The 20,195-nt window shown below is 40.4% G+C and overlaps 1 protein-coding gene and 1 pseudogene across 1 annotated transcript in view; one reads left to right on the top strand and one right to left on the bottom strand.

Annotated features, from left to right (window-relative positions):
• The first annotated feature begins 524 nt into the window (after positions 1-524).
• TEX15 (testis expressed 15, meiosis and synapsis associated) overlaps positions 525-20,195 on the top strand; it is a 73,032-nt gene continuing 53,361 nt past the window's right edge. Inside the window, exon 1 of the mRNA XM_043893851.1 lies at positions 525-637. The gene's annotated coding sequence lies outside the window, so the exon portion shown is untranslated. The remainder of the gene's footprint in view (positions 638-20,195) is intronic.
• LOC122687898 lies at positions 12,217-13,871 on the bottom strand (annotated as a pseudogene).

The raw sequence follows: 20,195 nt of genomic DNA, 5'->3' as shown, positions 1-20,195 counted from the left end.
AGAGGCGATTTAGCAGCCAGCAAGGTGCCAGATTGAATTCAAGAGAGAATGTTAAATTATCACGAAGTTCAGCATTTGGACCCAAAGGTGGGGCCTGCGAGGGGAGTGAACGCCCCGATGCCTAGAGTGAACTTTTAGCTTAACTTTTAGCTTCTCTTGAGGGACGCTGAGGCAGCAGGAGGGGGAAGCCCCATAGCTCGGACGCGGCGTCGCCCGCACCCAGGGGTCCGCGGTTCTTTGTCGCCCGAAAGCAGTGAAGAGAGTCTGGAATCCTGCGGGCCTTCGGAAGGAAGTCACTGGCGTTCGTTGCGGGCCGCAGAGGCAGAGGTGGGGGATGGGGGTGTGTGGGGGTGGGGAGGCACCCTGGGGGCGGGGCCGGGGCCGTCATGGTGGGCGTGGCTTCTCCCGGCACCCGCCGCCCCCTCAGGTTCACGCGCCGCCCGCGGCTGCGGAGCGCCAGACGCCGAAAGCCGCCGGCGTGACAGCTGCTCTCGCGGCGCCCCGAGGCGCTGAGCCGCCCGGGCCGGTGCGGCCGTCCGCGCGCCGCGTCGCCTCGGAGCAGAGCCCGCGCTCTCCGGACGATGCCCGCCGGCGCTGGCCCTCCGCTGCCGGAGCGGGTGGACTTGGGGGCGTTCGGGTAGGCGAGGGCGGCTCGGGAGCGGGGCGCGAAGGGCGCTCGGGCATCAGCGAGGGGTGAGCAGCCCCGACGGGCGGGCGGACCTAACGCGCCCGGCGATGCGGCCGCCGCGTGTCCCGGGCGATGCGGCCGTTGTAAGGGCTGGGTGGAGTGTTTGCGAGGCTGCTGTGTCGTCGGTAGTTCTTGACTCCTTGATTCAGCTCTCTGATCTTCGTGAAACGCCTAAGATCCCACGGTGGTGTGGGTGCAAAAAACGTCTCCCGACTGCCAGGTAGTTTAGTTTGAGCCATTTCCTAAACTCGCGCCCACTTAGATCTTTCAAGGCAGTTTCCTTCCTTCCCGTACTTAGGGTTGAATTTTCTCCATTTGTTTGGAATGCTCAGTATATTCCAGTTAGTTTCTCAGTATTTATTTGATGTCCTTGGCCGCCGTCATGGCTGTGTGGAAAGAAATGACTTAGTAATGCTTAATGATGTTAAAGAAAACAGGCTGAGGTTGTTGGTAATTGCAAGGCTTTAACCACAGTTCCCTCAAGTTTTCAAAATTGTGGATTCCAAGTGCAATGTGAAGCATCCCAACTGTGAGTGCATTATTCGCTTTTGGGAGCGACAGATGAATATGGGACTGTTTCAAAGTATGAAGTCAGAGTGGCATAAAATTATAACAAGTTTTTGAATTCTCCTTTCGACAGTGTGTCGTGTATGTGTAGAGGGAATGGAAGTAGTACAGGCTTTAAATGTCTTTGAGTTCACATTTAGAAAACTGTTAATTTGGTTTATGAGATATTCTTAAAAGGTTTTAGGCTTCATTCAAAAGATATTGTTGATTGGAAAGAGGGTACCGTTTTAACATTTGAGGCCCAAGGGGACTGGAGGAGTGAAGTCACAATTTAGAAACCTTTTCGATACTCGGTCATTGCTCACTTTGTTAAAAGCTTTCAATTAAAACAGAAACAAGTCTGCTTTACTGCCCAGATACTTAAATATCCGAAGCTTACTGAAACATAAAGATGTAAAACTTTGAAGAGAATGCCTCAAGTATCTTGAATACCCATGTACATTTTCTTTTTAAAAAACGTATGGAAGAATTCATATGACTGGGGGGGAAAAAAAGGAATTATCTGTAGAGTTCAGTTGTTGAACAACGAGAAAAAATAGCATAACTTTTGTTTACGTTTTCCGGAATTTCTAACTAGTGGCTAGTGATAATTTCAATGTTAGTATAATTTTTAGCCATTTTTTACTTTTATCATTTAATATGTTAATGTTTTCACCTCTTTGCAGTATATACATGTGGAATGTTGTACACCTGAAAGTGATGTCAATTATAGCTCGATGTATGTCAAGAATATGTAAAAATTACTTTATAGAACCAGTAAAATATAATTATAGTACTTTTATCGATGATAAATATTATTGCACTTCTACTCAATGACAAGTTATGTGAGAATCATTTTTTCTCTGAGTACAACTAGTGTACATGGGCACTTTTAAGTTATAAAATTATGTTTTATTATGCTGAAGGCTATCATAATGTGGGCTTCCCAGAGGTAAAGAATACACCTGCCAATGCAAGAGACGCCGGTTCTATCCCTTGGTCAGGAAGATACCTGGGAGAAGAAAATGGCAACCCACTCCAGTGTTTTTTCTTGGGAAACCCCAAGAAAGGTGGATGTGGGAGCCTGGCGGGCTACAGTCCGTGGGGTTACAAGAGTCGGACAGGACTTAGTGGCTAAACAACAATAATCATACTGTACTTGGGTTGCAAAATCTTAAGTTTGGGAAAATAATCACCCAATTATTACTTGGGTGATTAATTTTAGAAAACTGGCAATTATGATTTTTTTGGTAAGCATACTACTTTGGTTTGCTTTTCTGTGTTCCTGTTTCCTTTCTCATTTATTTAGAAATATCTGTACTTTGTTGAAGGATGATTTAGAGGGTTTGAAATACCTGCACGTTTTTCTATTAGATCATGAACCATGATTGTGTTGCACAGTTGGAATTGGCTTTCCTCTAAATCTTTGTTTTATTCTATTCATATTTTGTTGCTTATACTTATTTACTTAAAAAGTGATTTTTGGGGGGTCCAACAGTTATTTCCAGAGCAGCAGTATTTTATTTGTTGATCTGATGTGTCTATAAGTGATGTTCTTGGGTGGTTGGTTTTTACTTTGTAATGCTTTGGTTTTTAAAATTGGTCAAGTAGTAGAGTGAGACTGTCAGAACTTCTATAGAGATGTCTCTGTTTCACATGGTTAGGTAAAGTTGCCCAACAAGCTAAGCGAAGTTTAGAAAATTTTAAAACACATGCATAGAGAAAACTTGATTGCTTTAATGAGCAGTTTTGCCGGTAAAGATGGTCCCTGAGGTCTGGTAGCAACTCTGTATGCTTGAAATGTGTAATCCACATAATGCAAAGCCTTTGTAATGACAGCACTTCGCCACTAACGGTGGCTGCTCCTGAGGGTCTGTCTTTAATTACAACAGCTGAGACTCTGGCAAAGCTCCTGCTATGGCTTTCAGCAGTGCGGCTATGAATACATATCAACGGTTCAGTCCTTATCAGAACCTAAGTTTCCTTTTTGGATAGCTTTGCTAGTGCTTATTAGACCCTAGATATAAAATTTTTTTTTTTTTTAAGTTTCTTCAAGAGGTTTACTGTAATTCAACTTGAGAATTTTGAGGACAATAATGTGTGGTGGCTCAGACAGTAAAGAATCTGCCTGCTATGCAGGAGGCCTGGGTTCTATCCTTGGGTCGGGAAGATCCCCTGGAGAAGGGAATGGCAACCCACTCCAGTGTTTTTGCCTGGAGAATCCCACGGACAGAGGAGCCTGGCCAGCTATGTGGGCAAGTCCATGTGGTCGCAAAGAGGCAGACTTGACTGAGCGACTAACACACTTTCAGTGCAATAGAGAAAATCACTGGTTTGAGGGTGTAGCTTGTCAGGATAGAAATCTCAAACCTCCTAGGAGAGCACATACTCCTCAAGTGGGGGGAAATACTTTCTTTTTGCTGATGAGGATAAAGTGGTGTTTCCTTGACGGTTTTCTAAGCATAAACTTATTAGCTCTGATATATTTACAGGTTGAACACCCAAACTTCGAAGTGTGGGGGTAATGAAAATGGGTAAGCGGCATTTTTGGTATTAAATCAGCAGGTACCATTGTAATTGTCTCATTTAAAAGTTCTAAACTTGGGATACATGGACTTCAGTGAGTACAGAAGTTCCTAATTCTTTGCCAAAAAAAAAAGAGTGAATTGTGTTCATTTTTTTTGTGGAGAAGATAATATAGCTTAACAGACTTTCTAAAGAGTGTGAGACTCCCTCCTCCCAAAATAAATTTACCGGTGAACTTGAGAGAGGTTATTTTCAGAACACATTTTCGGTTTTATAAACTGAAATAGCTAGTTAGTAGCAGAGCAGGAACCTCAAGCCTAGGTTTTTGACCGCCAATCCTTTGTTTTTCCCATTAATCCACATTTATTGCACCTTGCTGTACCTCTGTTTTAATAAGGCAGTGTCCTGTACTCTGACTTACAAGTAAAGCCTTGTTTTGAGAGATCTTTAAAGCTCACATAAGCATTTTAATGCTTGATCTTAACAGAAACTATGAGCAAAAAAATGAATGATCATTCGTAAAGGAAGATATGAACAAATACTTCCTAATATAGATGAAAACATTACCACTATTTTATGCCATTAATCATTAAAAAAGTCCAAAAGGGACAAAGCTTTTGTAAAGCCAGATTCTTTGTTAGTAGAATTATCCAATGTAGTGGTGGTCAGGGAAGTCTGTAAGCCCTTTTGACCTTGAAATGACAGTCTTATTTAAAGTTTATACATCCCTTAGATTCTGTGGGGTGTATTTGTATGGTGTCATAGTTATCCAGGGAATAGGAAGTAACTTCAGTGAACACATTTTAAATGTTCCACAAATCCATCTCTGTCTCTAGAAGACCCAAATTTTGTGTTTACAGGCATCTTTCAAGCCCTATCCAATCAATTAAACTAAGTATTTTAGTTTCTTCAAATACTTTGTGCCTATCCGTCTGAGGCATTTAGCAAGCATGTTGCATATTCTTATTCTTTCTTAAGGCTAAAAAGAGCATAGGGCTTCACAGGTCAATAAATAGTGTAACTAGATGCAAAAGGATGGAGGAATGTTAGATGTTTAATATTAAACTGTAAGGATTAAAAAACTACACGTCTTTATGTGATTTAAATATACACCTGTAATAGCCAACGCTTACAGAGCACTTTACTATAAAGCAATCATTTTTCTGTGTTGCATATATTAATTCAGTTAACCAGTACAACAGGAGAGTGTTGATTAACTGAATTAGCTTGTTGAGAATTTTTTAAATAATTTTTATTTATTTATTTTTGTCTGTGCTGGGTCTGTGTTGCTGCATGGGCTTTTTCCCCTCCAGTTGGGGCTGGCGGAGGCTACTCTCTAGTTGCGGTGTATGGGCTTCTCATTGCAGTGGCTTCTCTTGTGGAGCACTGACTCTAGATGTGAGGGCTCAGTAGTTCAGGCTCCTGGGCTCTGGAGCACAGTAATTGTAGCACACGGGCTTAGTCGCTCCATGGCCTGTGGGATCTTCGCTGATCAGGGACGAAACCTGTCTCTCCTACACTGGCAAGCGGATTCTTTACCACTGAGGCACCAGAGCAGCCCCTGAATAGATACTAATTTTCTTGTTTTTATATATGAAGCAGCTGAGGCACAGAGAGATTGGGTTAAGTGTCCAAAGTTGCACAGTTAGTAAGAGGCAAAACAGGATTTTGAACCAGGTGATCTGGCTTTACCAAACTGCTGCTAAAAATATATTTATCTCTGATCTAGGGCATAAGTTAAGTAATCTTCTCTTTAAAACAATCTGTATGAACTATTTATGCTAATTTTTTAAAATAATTATTTGCTACAAATTTGTTGAGTCTGAAGAAAAGCTAATAGCACATTATTCTGTTTTGGTCACTGCTGTATTTATGGGCTATCCAAAAGTGGGACTAAAAGTCTGGCAAAAGAATAACATCACAGAAGTCAAGAAAACTGATCCAAGTTCATTTCTCTGCCTAAGGTGCTATGACTTGTATTCTAGTTCCTTTTTTTCTGGGATCTTGATAATATTCAAGGTTTGTCTACAGGTTTCTTTGAAGCCCTTTAAGTTTCTAGTCTGTCTGTGTCTATGTCTGTCTTCCCTCTCACTGGTAACTACTTGTTTGTTCTTTATATATTAAAATCTATTCTGATGTTAGTAAGAATGCACATTTTATTTGTTGCTAATGTGAAAGAATATTGGATAATTGCTGGTTGTTACCGTCTCAAATTCAAACATGGGAAAAAGATTAATTTTTAAGTGAATGGTTTATCTCTTTCATGAGAACGATGGATAATTAAATAAACTTACTTAGAAGTTATAATTGTGTATTAGTGTTTTCTGGACATGACTCCATTACAAATATACATAGTTTCAGTTCAGTTCAGTCGCTCAGTCGTGTCCAACTCTTTGCGACCCCATGAACTGTAGCATGCCAGGCCTCCCTGTCCAACACCGACTCCCAGAGCCCACCCAAACTCATGTCCATTGAGTCAGTGATGCCATTCAACCATCTTATCCTCAGTCGTCCCCTTCTCCTGCCCTCTATCTTTCCAAGCACCAGGGTCTTTTCAAATGAGTCAGCTCCTTGCATCAGATGGCCAAAGTATTGGAGTTTCAGTTTCAACATCAGACCCTCCAAAGAACACCCAGGATTGATTTCCTTTAGGATGGACTAGTTGGATCTCCTTGCAGTCCAAGAGACTCTCAAGAGTCTTCTCCAACACCACAGTTCAAAAGCATCAATTCTTCGGCACTCAACTTTCTTTATAGTCCAACTCTCACATCCATACATGACCACTGGGGAAAAAAAATTTTTTTTAAACTTATGTTTCTGGCCTCAGCTATACATTTCCTACTTTTACATTCAGTGGACCATATTCGGTGAATATGATTGGTGGCTATATTTTCCATACCAAGATGTGTAGAAAATTAAACTACTGTTGAATTCTTTGGACCAATAAAGTAAGATAGCTTAATATTCTTAAACAAGAGGAACATCTTGAATGGCAAGAATGATTCAGTGCACAGTTCATTGATCTTAGAGGGCAGTCTGAAGAATCTCTTGGTTTTTAACTAGAAAACAGGCCAGTGCAGGAGGAAAAGTCGATTCAGCATTGGTTCAGTTCAAGTTAGATACTTACCAAGGGATGCCCCATATCTAGTTATTTTCCTACATAAAGAAAAATGAATTGTGTGGGGGTACTTCCCAGGTGGTCCAGTGGTTAAGAATCTGTCTTCCAATGCAGGATATTCAGGTTCAATCCCTGGTCAGGGAACTAAGATCCCACATGTCACCAGGGCAATTAAGCCCACGTGCCACAACTGAGATCCGATGCAGCCAAATAAATAAACACTAAAAAAAGAATTGTGTGGGTTTTAGATCTGACCAATTTTAGAGATTATTTTGTTGTTAGAGAAAGTAACTGATAATCTTTCTACCAGGATTATAGGTTGCTTTTATTGTTATTTCTCTTCCAAGGTTTTCTTTTTAAGCCTCTTGAAAAATGTATGTGATTATCATTAGTCATCTGATTATTACTTCATATTTCCCTAACGTCTTTTAAAAAGTCTCATAGCCGTAATAGATTACCTACTAATTTTAATCCCTGTGCTTTTCAACAATTCCCTGACTCCTCTTACAAATAATTTCCATCTGTTGAGCAGAGAATGAACTCAAGATTGGGGTTATATTGATCTATCCTTCATCTTTCACAGTCTGGTAACACAACTTACATATTTTACACTTTTCAGGAAAACATCTACTTTCCAGGTCTTCGGCTAAGCAATCATCTCTCTGCTTGTTTCTGCATGGAGAGGACAAGAAGTGACTTTAAGCAGGCAAGGTGGCAACTTTCTAGCTGTTGTCATTGACTTTTCACTGTGTTTACAATACAGTGTGTTTCAGTATCTTAGAGGAAGACATTCTTTATATTTAATACTTGGGCTCACTAATAGTAACAGTTACTCCCAAGTTGTATTTGTCTATAAATAGCATAAAACAAGGTTGATATGGAGGATAAGGGTAGATAATCCAGTTAGGTAATCCAGGTTATCTTCCTTGTTATGCAGTAGGTTTCAAGTTATCATTTGCTAATTTACTCCATAGTTGAATGATTCTGTTTGGGTCAAGCCAATCAGAATTTGGCATTTGAGAAGATTGAAGGAAGGACTAAGGACTGGAGGATTGTGTTATTGAAGAGTCGATCTGTTTTCTCACCTTTGTAGCCAGAATGACTTTGACCTCTTTGTGGAACTTGATCTATTTTTCTCAAAGCTTCTAGACTCTCAAGGGAAAGGAACCAGGGGATTCCTAAGCCTTGGGGACTCCTTAACTTTAATTATTCTCCTGTTGAAAAGCAGCTGAACTGGAAGTACTCTTTCCCCATAGCCCAGGCTCTTGGGATAGTCTTTAAAGCATGTAAATTACTTCTAACTTTACTCTCATTTGGCTGTATATAATTAGGTAGATACAGGATTTTCCTTGGGCCCGAAGGGAGAGCCTGCCTCAAATTTTTAGAGAAGTCCATCCGTATAGTACAGAATATTAAAACAAGATTTGGATTTCTGCATCACAATTATGGAAATATTTGAGGACCAGTTTTTGCTTCTAGTTTAGGAAATCCCTCATATTGGAGATTTATTAATCCAACATAGATAGCTGATCACAGTTTATCATGATAAAATTGCTTAAAAGGTAATCTCTCTCTTGCCTATTATCTTTGCCCTGAGGGCAGCAAACTAAATCTGAGCAATAATTACAATTGAAATAAGTCTTGAGGAATGTACTGGTAATCTCTAGACTTTTCCTGCGTGGAATGCTTCCACATTTGTTTTGTGCCTGATCGTCTAGATTGGGGGTTCTCAAAATGTGGTTCCTGGACCATCAGCATCACTTGGGTATTTATTAGAAGTAAAAAAATTGGGGGCCTCAGAATACTGAGGATGGAAACTCCAGAGATTGGACCTAGGAATCTGTGTTTTAATAAGCCCTCTAGGTGATTCTGATATATGTTAAAAGTTTGAGAACCACTGATTCTAGATCATCAGGGATAAACCAAGGATTTTTTGCTTTGCTAGTCCATTGCTTTCAATCTATATACCTTATTACTCACGTGGGTGTTACTCTCTAGGTGTACTCCAAGAATAGACAGTCTGTTATTAGGAATACACTGAATAGAACCCAGGATAGAATTGTTGGTGGCTTTCAGAGTTTTTCTCTACTTCCTTGTCTTTCCTTCTTGGTGAGTGCCTGGAACAAAGTAACTGCTTGTTAAATACTTGTTAAATGAATAACTGCCTCCCTTCCCTTCCCCAAAAGCAAAACCACATTCTTATAAAATTTCTTTTGGATTCTTCCTTTGCAGGAGCATTAAGTCTGAAAGTGAGGTCCCTAGTTAAGAGCATTTCTTTCACCTAATAGTGATACTGGTTAAGAGATTGCTAATATTAAAAAGAAGAAAGAAAAGAATGGTTCTTACGTAGCTGATTGGATGCTTTCCTCAGCATTATCTACCAGTAGATCTCAAACTTAGCTTACATCAGAATCACCTGAAGAACTTGTCAAGTCATGGATTGCTCAGCTCAGCTCTAAGAGTTTCTGATTAATAGGTCTAGGATCCAGCCAGAAGGTTTTCATTGCCTGTAAATTTCCAGGTGATACTGACGCTGCTGGTCTCGGGACTGTAATTTGAGAACTGCTGCCTTTGGTTCTCCAAGACTAGAAATATAGGTCATTTCATGCATGTGAATGTTAGTTCCTGGTGTTTGCATAGCCAGTGATCTGTAATTGGAAAGTACATGTACTTGGCTAACAAACTTGCTGAATAGTATTTTTCCCCCCAGAGGTGGTGGTAAGATCTTTTTTCTCAGCACAAGACTTTCTTTTTTTCAGACATCTTTAAAAACTATTTTAAAACTCACCTGCTTAGATAATTGAACTTAATTGACTGAAATAGATTCTTTACCCAAATCTTGCCACACTGATCATTTCTCTAGTTTTCATCTCAAGCTTGGTTGAGAGTTTAGCTAAGCTACTCCATGGTGTTTCTTGTTGGCATCCATTTGGTTTGGCCCAGCAGCCTGCAGTGACCTTAAACTGATGCCCCCTCAAGCAAGTGCATACCCTACATAGTGACCCTCAGAGTCACAGGAACATGCGGGTTTCTGACAGCACTGCTAGTCAGCTGTGTCCTCTCCCTCCCACTGCCTTGCCCTTCTGTGCCCAGGTGGCTTACCAAAACCCTGGTCATTTGGTTTGAGTTTATCAATATAGGCTTAACCCAGGAAGCCCAAAGCACCTCAGTTCAGCTCAGTTCAGTTGCTCAGTCGTGTCCGACTTTGCGACCCAATGAACTGCAGCACGCCAGGCCTCCCTGTCCATCACCGACTCCCAGAGTTTACCCAAACTTGTGTCCATTGAGTCGGTGATGCCATCCAGCCATCTCATCCTCTGTCGTCCCCTTCTCCTCCTGCCTTCAGTCTTTCCCAGCATCAGGGTCTTTTCCAATGAATGAGCTCTTCGCGCTTCACATAGACACTAAGAAAGGCGTGTGCCTCAGGTCTGGTCTCTGTCTGCTCTCTGCCTTGACCTCCTTGTGGTTCCTTGAGGCTTGTCAAGTACTTCCTCTAGGACTTGTGAAGAATGAACTTCTTTATTTCATTTCCTCTTGTGATCTGTTGTTGAACCTTGGCTTACCACCCAGCTCCCTGTGCTCCACTTAATCTGTTAATTTGACAAATTCATAACACACTTATTAATTTTCCAGTGTAATTTTATACCTAAACATGTGTTGCTTATTTATCTTCTGGAGTTGATATTTGTTTCTGTTTTCTGTTCTCTAATACAACTTCCCAAAGAATGGGAAAATTGATATTTCTTTCATTTGGATTTTTTCCCACAGCTAAACACAATTTTCTAGTATTTCTTAGCATCTCCTGAAACAGATTAAAATGAGGAGAAACTGAACCTTTTTTCCCCAACTCTTTTGTAAGACATTTTTTTCTCGCTAAATTGTTCTAAAGAAAAAATCTCAAAAGAGCTCAATGAATACAGAATTCTTAAGTTTATTGTTATTGGTTGTTTTTTGTTTGCTTGTTTGTTTGTATGTAGGATCTCAGTTCCCCAACCAGGAGTTGAACTCAGACCCTCAGTACTGAGAGCTGAGTCCTAACCTTGGACCTCCAGGGAATCTCAAGAATTAAGTTTAATAGAGATTTTGGTTAAATGTTTTAGCCATACCCTTTCAAATCAAATGCATACATCCTCTGCAGATTTAAGTCAGAGTTTCTATGCTAGATAGCTTCTAGTAGAGAAAAAATTGTTGAAGACACTTCTATTAATAGTTTTTCTCTTAATAGACTGTCTCCCATGAATTTGTGGAAAGGTTTACCAGATCCCTCCCGTCTTGTTAAAACCTGTGGTTGATGTTGCTCTGTAATGTCACTGTCTCTATACCAGTATTTTCTTGTTCCAGGGGTTTGTTTGCCACTCTTTCACCCTTCCAGAAAGCCTGGGACAACTCTGTGCAAAAATCATTATGTTAACATCCTTCCTTGAACAACTTTCATGATCAAATTAAAAGAAAATTGGAAATGTTTACCTACTCATACATATGTACTTTTTAGACATGCCAGTCATATTAATTTACAAGTTTGCTTCAGCTTCTTACTATTGTACTGACTTAACAATTATACTTTAACTTATTGTAATTATAGTAGGTAAACATGCTACTAACCATTAACTTCCAAAAGTGTATATCCATATATGTATTACTAAATATTTCGTAACATTTTTTATATTCTTATGTGGCTGCCAGCTCACACTATAGGATGAACCGTCACTATCAAATTGCTCAGAATTTCTATTACCTAGATTATTTAGCATTTCATTTTATGCACCAGACTCTCATCCTTGTTGCCTTGATACTTCATGACTACTCAAGGGCTTCCCGGATAGCTGAAATGGTAAGAATCTGCCTGCAGTGTGGGAGACCTGGATTTGATCCCTGGGTTAGGAAGATCCCCTGGAGAAGGGAATGGCAACCCACTCCAGTATTCTTGCCTGGGGAATCCCATGGACGGAGGAGCCTGGTGGGCTACAGTCCATAGGGTCACAAAGAGTTGGATACGATTAAGCAACTTAGCACAACTCCTGTGTGTAAGACTGAGGGGCGGGTTAACAAAACATAGCAACTTTATGATGACCATTCTGCATTTAGGCATTTCAGATGTCCTGCTCGCCTCCCAAGCTCTAAGTCACCCATTGCTAAGCCTCGGGTTGAAGAAGAACTCAAGAGAGAATTAAGAATAGAACTTTCTAAATTACTACAATGAAATCAAGCTTTCTTTAAATACATGTGTTCACAAGGTGTTGACATGAAACCTTTTTTTTTGGCCAGTATATAGTTATTTTTAATGCCCAGATTTTATAATTCAAGGGCCAGGGGCCAGAACTTTCTCGTAGACTCAAGCTTACAAATTTGCAGTAGGCTTTAGATGCCAGTAGGGATACTTCTTGTCTAATTTGGTTTCTGGGAAGACTTCATTCAAATCCTCAGTGGTTGTCTCATCAAATGGAATTAATGTTTTTCATCTTCTCCAGCTCTTTCTCATGTTCTTTGTTCCTGGTCTTTGAGAGAGACAAAAACTCAGCACAGTTTTTCACATCATCTTTTTCTTGAGCGCCCACCTGGGCGGTATATTTACTTTCTGGTTCAGAACCTTAAGGGCTTTAAGCTTCTCAAGGTCGTCTACCAAGCCAGCCTTGGCCACGTTGGCCTTGTGGTAAGCCTAGTCAGTGGCAGATGGCTTCTCAGGTCTTCCTGGAGGTGAGAGTCCCACCCCAGGACTTCAGAGAGTTCATCGTGGCCTTCTGCTTTCAGGATATGATCTCCCCCAAAACTCCCCAGTCAGTGGTTTTTAGAGCAAGTTTCTGCCTCGCCACCTTGAGACCTTCGTGACAAGCAGACCCTAGACCAGGACCCCAAGTCTTTTCACTGCTGCTTCTGTTGCCAGGAGGCCCTGGGGCTGGACTCTGACAAGGTGCGCCCTGCTTTCAGGCGCACTCCTGGCCTTCACACCCCTTCTTTCCTGCTAGGCTTGTCCTCGATTACTGCGACATTCTTCTCACTGCTGGACTTCTCCTTCCAAGGACATTAAACCTTCTGAACAACCTCTAGAAATATCTGCTGAAACATGTGACATGTAATTATGGTTTCATGGATGTTGAATTTTGAATTAATTAAGAAATGATCTGATTTTCAGCCAGATGCTTGTGCCCAGGTGGCACTAGCAGTAAAGAACCTGCCTGCAAATGTGGGAGACTCAAGAGACGCGGGTTCTATCCCTGGGTTGGGAAGATTCCCCTGGAAGAGGACATGGCAATCCACTCGTCTTCTTGCCTGGAGAAACCTGTAGACAGGGGAGCCTGGGGGGCTCCAGTCCATAGCGTTGCAAAGAGTTGGGCATGACTGAAGTGACTTAGCATGTGCACTCCTGCCCATATTAACGGACAAATAAGGGTCCATAACCTTCTTTAGGTTAAAGAAGAGAATTATTGAACAGGTGGTTTTTAATGATAGCAACTTAGAGGCATTCTCTGCCCTTCAACAAAATTTAGTTTCAAGCTTCCCAGCCCATGAAACCAATGTATTGTTTAACTTTCTCTAAAATCCCTTCTCCCCAATTCAAGAGACATTTATTGAAAATCTGTTTGTATAGAATTGGGTGTTAACCTTGTATATTATATATTTAACATTTGTATGTTAACATTATATATTCCTTTCATCTGGGATTTTTCCTTCCCATCATATAGACCATAATCCTTTGCTCTCTAATGATCAGTGCAACCTGATATATTGGAAATCTTGTAAAAATCCTCCAGTATTCATATTTTCCCTCTTAGTGTTCTATTTTTTCATTGTGACGTCAGAAGGAATGTATCCTTCTGGTATTCTGTCATCATCCTCTTCCTTTCCATGGGCCTGGATCTTTTTGCTCTTGGCCTACTTGGTGTAATGCTTCATTCTCACTTGGGAACGCATTACCAGAAGCTGACACTGTTCTGGAATTGCACACACTCTCTTAACCTTTTTAACCACAGTTTTTTTCCGTACCTCCCATTTCATCTGTGCCCTAGTCCTCTTAGCTTCACCATCATCTCTGTCCCTTTCACCATTGTATTTTTAATCTTTTGGCATACTTTTTATCATTATTGAAGCTGGATTTGTCCACAGTTACTCATTTCATTAATAATTTTTCTAACATTGTAGATTTCCTTTCCCCTGAAATGCTTGGTAGTGCTAGAGTGTCATAATTAATTCTACTATATCAACTTGAATTTTTTATATTATGTTCTCAAGGATCTAGTTTTTTTTTTTTTTTTAAAATAACCATTTGTGTTGGCTCTATTTAATAAATAAACCATCTCTTTCTTAACAATTTGACCAGATACCTTTATGTGTTAAATTTTCATGTGTGCTAAGTTACTTCAGTCGTGTCTGGCTCTTTGCGACCCTACGGACTGTTGCCCACCAGGCTCTTTGTCCATGGCAAGAATACTGGAGTGGGTTGCCATTTCCTCCTCCAGCGAATCTTCCCAATCCAGGGATTGAACCAATGTCTCTTATGTCTCCTTGTATTGGCAGGCGGGATCTTTACCACTAGCACCACCTGAGAAGTCCTAAATTTTCATAGATACTTAGATTTATTTCTGGATTGTCTTCTGATTCTGCTATTTTTGTATGTCCTGAGCCAATACTTTATTTTTTGTTTATAGTAACATTATAATAAGTTTTATTGGGCTCCCCTTGAAGCTCAGTCGGTAAAGAATCTGCCTGCGGTGCAGGAGACCCGGGTTCGATCCCTGGGTTGGGAAGATCCCCTGGAGAAGGAAATGGCAACCCACTCCAGTATCCTTGCTTGGAAAATCTCATGGACAAAGGAGCCTGGTGGGCTACACAGTCCATGGGGTCGCAAAGAGTCGGGCACGACTGAGCAACTAACACACACACACATAATAAGTTTTAATAACAGTTAAGGATATTGGCTATTCTCAGGTACTTATTCTTCTGCATGAGTTTTCCAATCACTTTTTTCTAACTGGAAAAAAAATTTTTTACAGGGATTCATAAAAGAATTGTAAATTTGTGTCTTCAGTCTTAGCAGAAGTATTTTTAAGATTTTTTTTTGGATTTTACAAAGAAACAATCTTTGTCTTTTCTTTGTTTTCTCTATTATACGTTTGTTGGCTTTCTCTTATTTAAATGAGCCTTAATGGAGAATGAGTTAAAAGTTAGGAACTCTGTAGGGGAGCACACTACTCAGGAGACTGGGGGAGGGGGATTAACACAGCACAGTGGCGGCAGTTCTCGAAAAAGTAGATGTCACTCTGTTCACAAGTCAGTGAGTGAGACTTCTCACCAAACCAGTTATTCCTCTATCCTGATAGCCTAGAAATTAAAACATGCATGTGTAACTTAAGTCTGAAGTTAATCAGTATGTTTATCCTTCTATGTAATGTAGGACGATAGAACACTCTTAACTCTATCCCTCCGAACTTAATATGTTGGAAAATAAAATATAAAAATAGAACGTGAAAAGGAAATTTGCAGTAACTCAAGGTATAATTAGTGTTTAACTTTTGTTACATTATCTGCCAGTTTTTTTTTTTTCCCTTGCTGATTTTACACTGTGACCCGTGGTATTTCCATCTAATAGAAACAAGCGAGTCCTGCTTAAAGTGTCCCAGACTGTCTCCTCATGCATTCTTTTTAGAGAAGAATTGTGTGACAACCCAGACCTGAGTTTAAAGTCACCCATTTACATTGACAAGCTATTACTGTGTAGTTCTCATAGTGGGCAGGTAGGAATATGGCAAGAAGAGTTCCTTTCCAGGTAAATTATAGGGAGAAAAGATTTTTTAAAACTTGTTCATGCTTCTTTGTCTAATCCCTGTTTCTTCAAGATTTTCTTACTTAAATAAATGCACTTACTGGTGAACACTTTTCTTTTACATCCTAGCTTATAGTTGCTATTCTTTTAGCCTTAATTTTCTTTCATGTACAAAATATTACTACTTTCTATTTAGCATTAAGTGAACTAGACAATTCCAAAAGACAAACATTGCTTATAAAAAATGTCAAGTGTATTACAAAAACGAAATCATACATATAGCCAAATAGCAAAAGGACCTGGAACATTTATATAATAATAACAATCACCACCACAACAAAAACAAACTTTCCCCCATAATCTCAGGATGTTACCTGGATCTGGGAGAACTCCTTGACATATGATACCAAAATTAATGTTTTTCCATCAAAGTGAATACTCTGCCTCTTTCTGAAAAATGTTATACTGTTCTTCCTAGATAGTCTGATTCTTGTCAAAGTTGTCACCATATTTAATGGCATAACCTTATATCTTATTGTTTAATTGAAGTATAATTGATTTATAGTATTATGTACAGCAATAGGACATGGGTCTAATAGCATAGTGATTGAGTATTTTTTGAGCTTATATTCCATAATATGTTATTACAAGTTAATGGGTATAATTTCCTGTGCTATACATTATATCCTTTTTGCTTATCTATTTTTATATGTCAGTTCAGTTCTGTTGCTCAGTTGTGTCCAACTCTTTGCGACCGCATGGACTGCAGCATGCCAGGCCTCCCTGTCCACCACCAACTCCTAGAGTTTAGAGAAACTCATGTCCATTGAGTCGGTGATGCCATCCAACTATCTCATCCTCTGTCGTCCCCTTCTCCTCCCTACTTCAATCTTTCCCAGCATGAGGGTCTTTTCCAATGAGTCAGTTCTTCCCATCAGGTGGCCAAAGTATTGGAGTTTCAGCTTCAGTATTAGTCCTTCCAATGAATATTCAGGACTGATCTCCTTTAGGATGGACTGGTTGGATCTCCTTGCAGTCCAAGGGACTCTCAAGAGTCTTCTCCAACACTACAGTTCACAAAAGCATCAATTTTTCGGCCCTCAGCTTTCTTTATGGTCCAACTCTCTCATCCATACATGACTACTGGAAAAAACATAGCTTTGACTAGATGGACCTTTGTCATCTAAGTAGTATCTCTGCTTTTTAATATGCTGTCTAGGTTGGTCATAGCTTTTCTTCCAAGGAGCAAATGTCTTTAATTTTCAAGGCTGCCATCACCATCTGCAGTGATTTTGGAGCTGAAGAAAATAGTCTGTCACTGTTTCCACTATTTCCCCATCTATTTTCTATGAAGTGGTGGGACTGGATGCCATGATCTTCGTTTTCTGAATATTGAGTTTTAAGCCAACTTTTTCACTCTCCTCTTTCACTTTCATCAAGAGGCTCTTTAGTTCTTCTTCACTTTCTGCCGTAACAGTGGTGTCATCTGCATATCTGGGGTTATTGATATTTCTCCTGGCAATCTTGATTCCAGCTTGTGCTTCATCCAGCCCAGCGTTTCTTATGATGTACTCTGTGTATAAGTTAAAGAAGCAGGGTGACAATATACAGCCTTGATGTACTCCTTTCCCTATTTAAAACCAGTCTGTTCCTCCGTGTCCAGTTGTAACTGTTGCTTCCTGACGTGCATACAGATTTCTCAAGAGGCAGGTCAGGTGGTCTGGTATTCCCATCTCTAAGAATTTCCCACAGTTTGTTGTGGTCCACACAATCAAAGGCTTTGGCATAGTCAGTAAAGCAGAAGTAGATATTTTTTCTGGAACTCTCTTGCTTTTTCAGTGATCCAATGGATGTTGGCAATTTGATCTCTGGTTCCTCTACCTTTTCTAAATCCAGCTTGAACATCTGGAAGTTCACAGTTCATGTACTGTTGAAGTCTGGCTTGGAGAATTTTGAGCATTACATTACTAGTGTGTGAGATGAGATCAATTGTGCGGTAGTTTGAGCATTCTTTGGCATTGCCTTTCTTTGGGATTGGAATGAAAACTGACCTTTTCCAGTCCTGTGGCCACTGCTGAGTTTTCCTGCTGGCATATTGAGTACAGCACTTTCACAGCATCATCTTTTAGGATTTGAAATAGCTTAACTGGAATTCCATCACCTCCACTAGCTTTATTCGTAGTGGTGCTTCTTCGTAAGGCCCACTTGACTTCGCACTCCAGGATGTCTGGCTCTAGGTTGGTGATCACACCACTGTGATTATCTGGGTCATGAAGATCTTTTTTGTATAGTTCTTCTGTGTATTCTTGCCATCTCTTCTTAATATCTTCTGCTTCTGTTAGGTCCATGCCATTTCTGTCCTTTATTGTGCCCATCTTTGCATGAAAATTTCCCTTGGTATCTCTAATTTTCTTGAAGAGATCTCTAGACTTTCCCATACTATTGTTTTCCTCTATTTCTTTGCATTGATCGCTGAGGAAGGCTTTCTTATCTCTCCTTGCTATTCTTTGGAACTCTGCATTCAGATGGGTATATCTTTCCTTTTCTCCTTTGCCTTTCGCTTCTCTTCTTTTCTCAGCTATTTGTAAGGCCCCCTCAGACAATCATTTTGCCCTTTTGCATTTCTTTTTCTTGGGGATGGTATTGATCCCTTCCTCCTATACAGTATCACGAACCTCCGTCCATAGTTCTTCAGGCACTCTGTCGATCAGATCTAATCCCTTTAATCTATTTGTCACTTCCACTGTATAATGGTAAGGGATTTGATTTAGGTCCTATCTGAATGGTCTAGTGGTTTTCCCTACTTTCTTCAATTTAAGTCTGAATTTGGCCATAAGAAGTTCCTGGTCTGAGCCAGTCACCTCCCGGTCTTGTTTTTGTTTCTCCATCTTTGGCTGTAAAGAATAATATAATCAATCTGATTTCAGTATTGACCATCTGGTGATGTCCATGTGTAGTCTTCTCTTGTGTTGCTGGAGGAGGGTGTTTGCTATGACTAGTGCGTTCTCTTGGCAAAGCTCTGTCATCCTTTTCCCTTCTTCATTCTGTACTCCAAGGCCAAATTTGCCTGTTACTCTGGGTATTTCTTGACTCCCTACTTTTGCATTCCAGTCCCCTATGGTGAAACGGACATCTTTTTTGTGTGTTAGTTTTAGAAGGTCTTGTAGGTCTTCACAGAACCATTCAACTTCAGCTTTTTCAGCATTACTCGTAGGGGCATAGACTTGGATTACTGTGATATCGAATGGTTTGCCTTGGAAATGAAGAGATCATTCTGTCGTTTTTGAGATTGCATCCAAGTACTGCATTTCAGACTCTTTTGTTGCATTTCGTACTCGTTTGTTGACTATGATGGCTACTCCATTTCTTCTAAGGGGTTCTTGCCCACAATAGTAGATACAATGGTTATCTGAGTTAAATTCGCTCATTCCAGTCCATTTTAGTTCGCTGATTGCTAAAATGTCATTGTTCACTCTTGCTATCTCCTGTTTAACCACTTCCAATTTGCCTTAATTCCTGGACCTAACATTCCAGGTTCCTATGCAATATTGCTCTTTACAACATTGAACTTAATTGCGTCACCAGTCACATCCACAGCTGGGTGTTGTTTTTGCTTTGGCTCCGTCTCTTTATTCTTTCTGGAGTTATTTCTCCACTGAACTCCGGTAGCATATTGGGCACCTACCCACCCGGGGAGTTCATTTTTCAGTGTCCTTTCTTTTTGCATTTTCGTCCTGTTCATGGGGTGTCAAGGCAAGAATCCTGAAGTGGTTTGCCATTCCCTTTTGTATGTAGGAGTTTGTTAATCCCATACGCCTAACTTTTCCCTTCTCCTTTCCTCTCCCCTTTGGTAACCAGAAGTTGGTTTTCTATATCTGTGAGCCTTGTTTCTGTTTTGCATATACATTCATCTGTATTTTTGTCCAATATAAGCCACAAACACTTCTTAACTTTTGCTTGTAATCAGATTAATGCATGTGATTATGTACAGAGTCCCAGGGCTGAAGGTGGACGCTGAAAGGCAGTCGTCCCTGTCCCAGTCTCTTCTGTCGCTAGTTTTCCTTCCTTGGGGCAGGCAGCTTCAATGTTCAGTTACTCTCCTGGCTGTTCTCCACACTTAGACATAACATGGGTTTAGTAGTATCTCTTGACTTAATCAATTATGGAAATTATCCATTGATAATTGGAATCATGCTTTAATCTGTGTAACTTGATTTGACATGTTGTTTCATGTGCCTGGGTTCGTTCGTTTTCACTCATGTGTTGTTATTCCCTGGTGTATACACTGCAGCGTACTTAGCTGCTGGGTGGTGAGAAGACGTTTTAGTTGTTCAGTGACAGGGCTGCTTTGATTCCTCTGCTTGCCTGCAGGTAGACGTATGCAAGAGCTTCTCTAGGGCAGTGCTTCTCAGAGAGTTTGGTTAGAAGCTGCTAACGTAATTAATACCATAGATTCCCTACTGATTTGAAATATCAGTATCTTCAAAGTCATAGGATTTTTTGGACTTTCTCCCCACCACAGTGTCCTTTGTTTATTTTTGAGTTAGTGGCACAGTTTC

This window comes from Cervus elaphus, chromosome 32 (genome assembly GCF_910594005.1).
Source record: "Cervus elaphus chromosome 32, mCerEla1.1, whole genome shotgun sequence".
Classification (NCBI taxonomy): domain Eukaryota; kingdom Metazoa; phylum Chordata; class Mammalia; order Artiodactyla; family Cervidae; genus Cervus; species Cervus elaphus.
The sequence above is the reverse complement of the archived record's forward strand: the minus strand, read 5'-3'. Positions and strand labels throughout refer to the sequence as shown.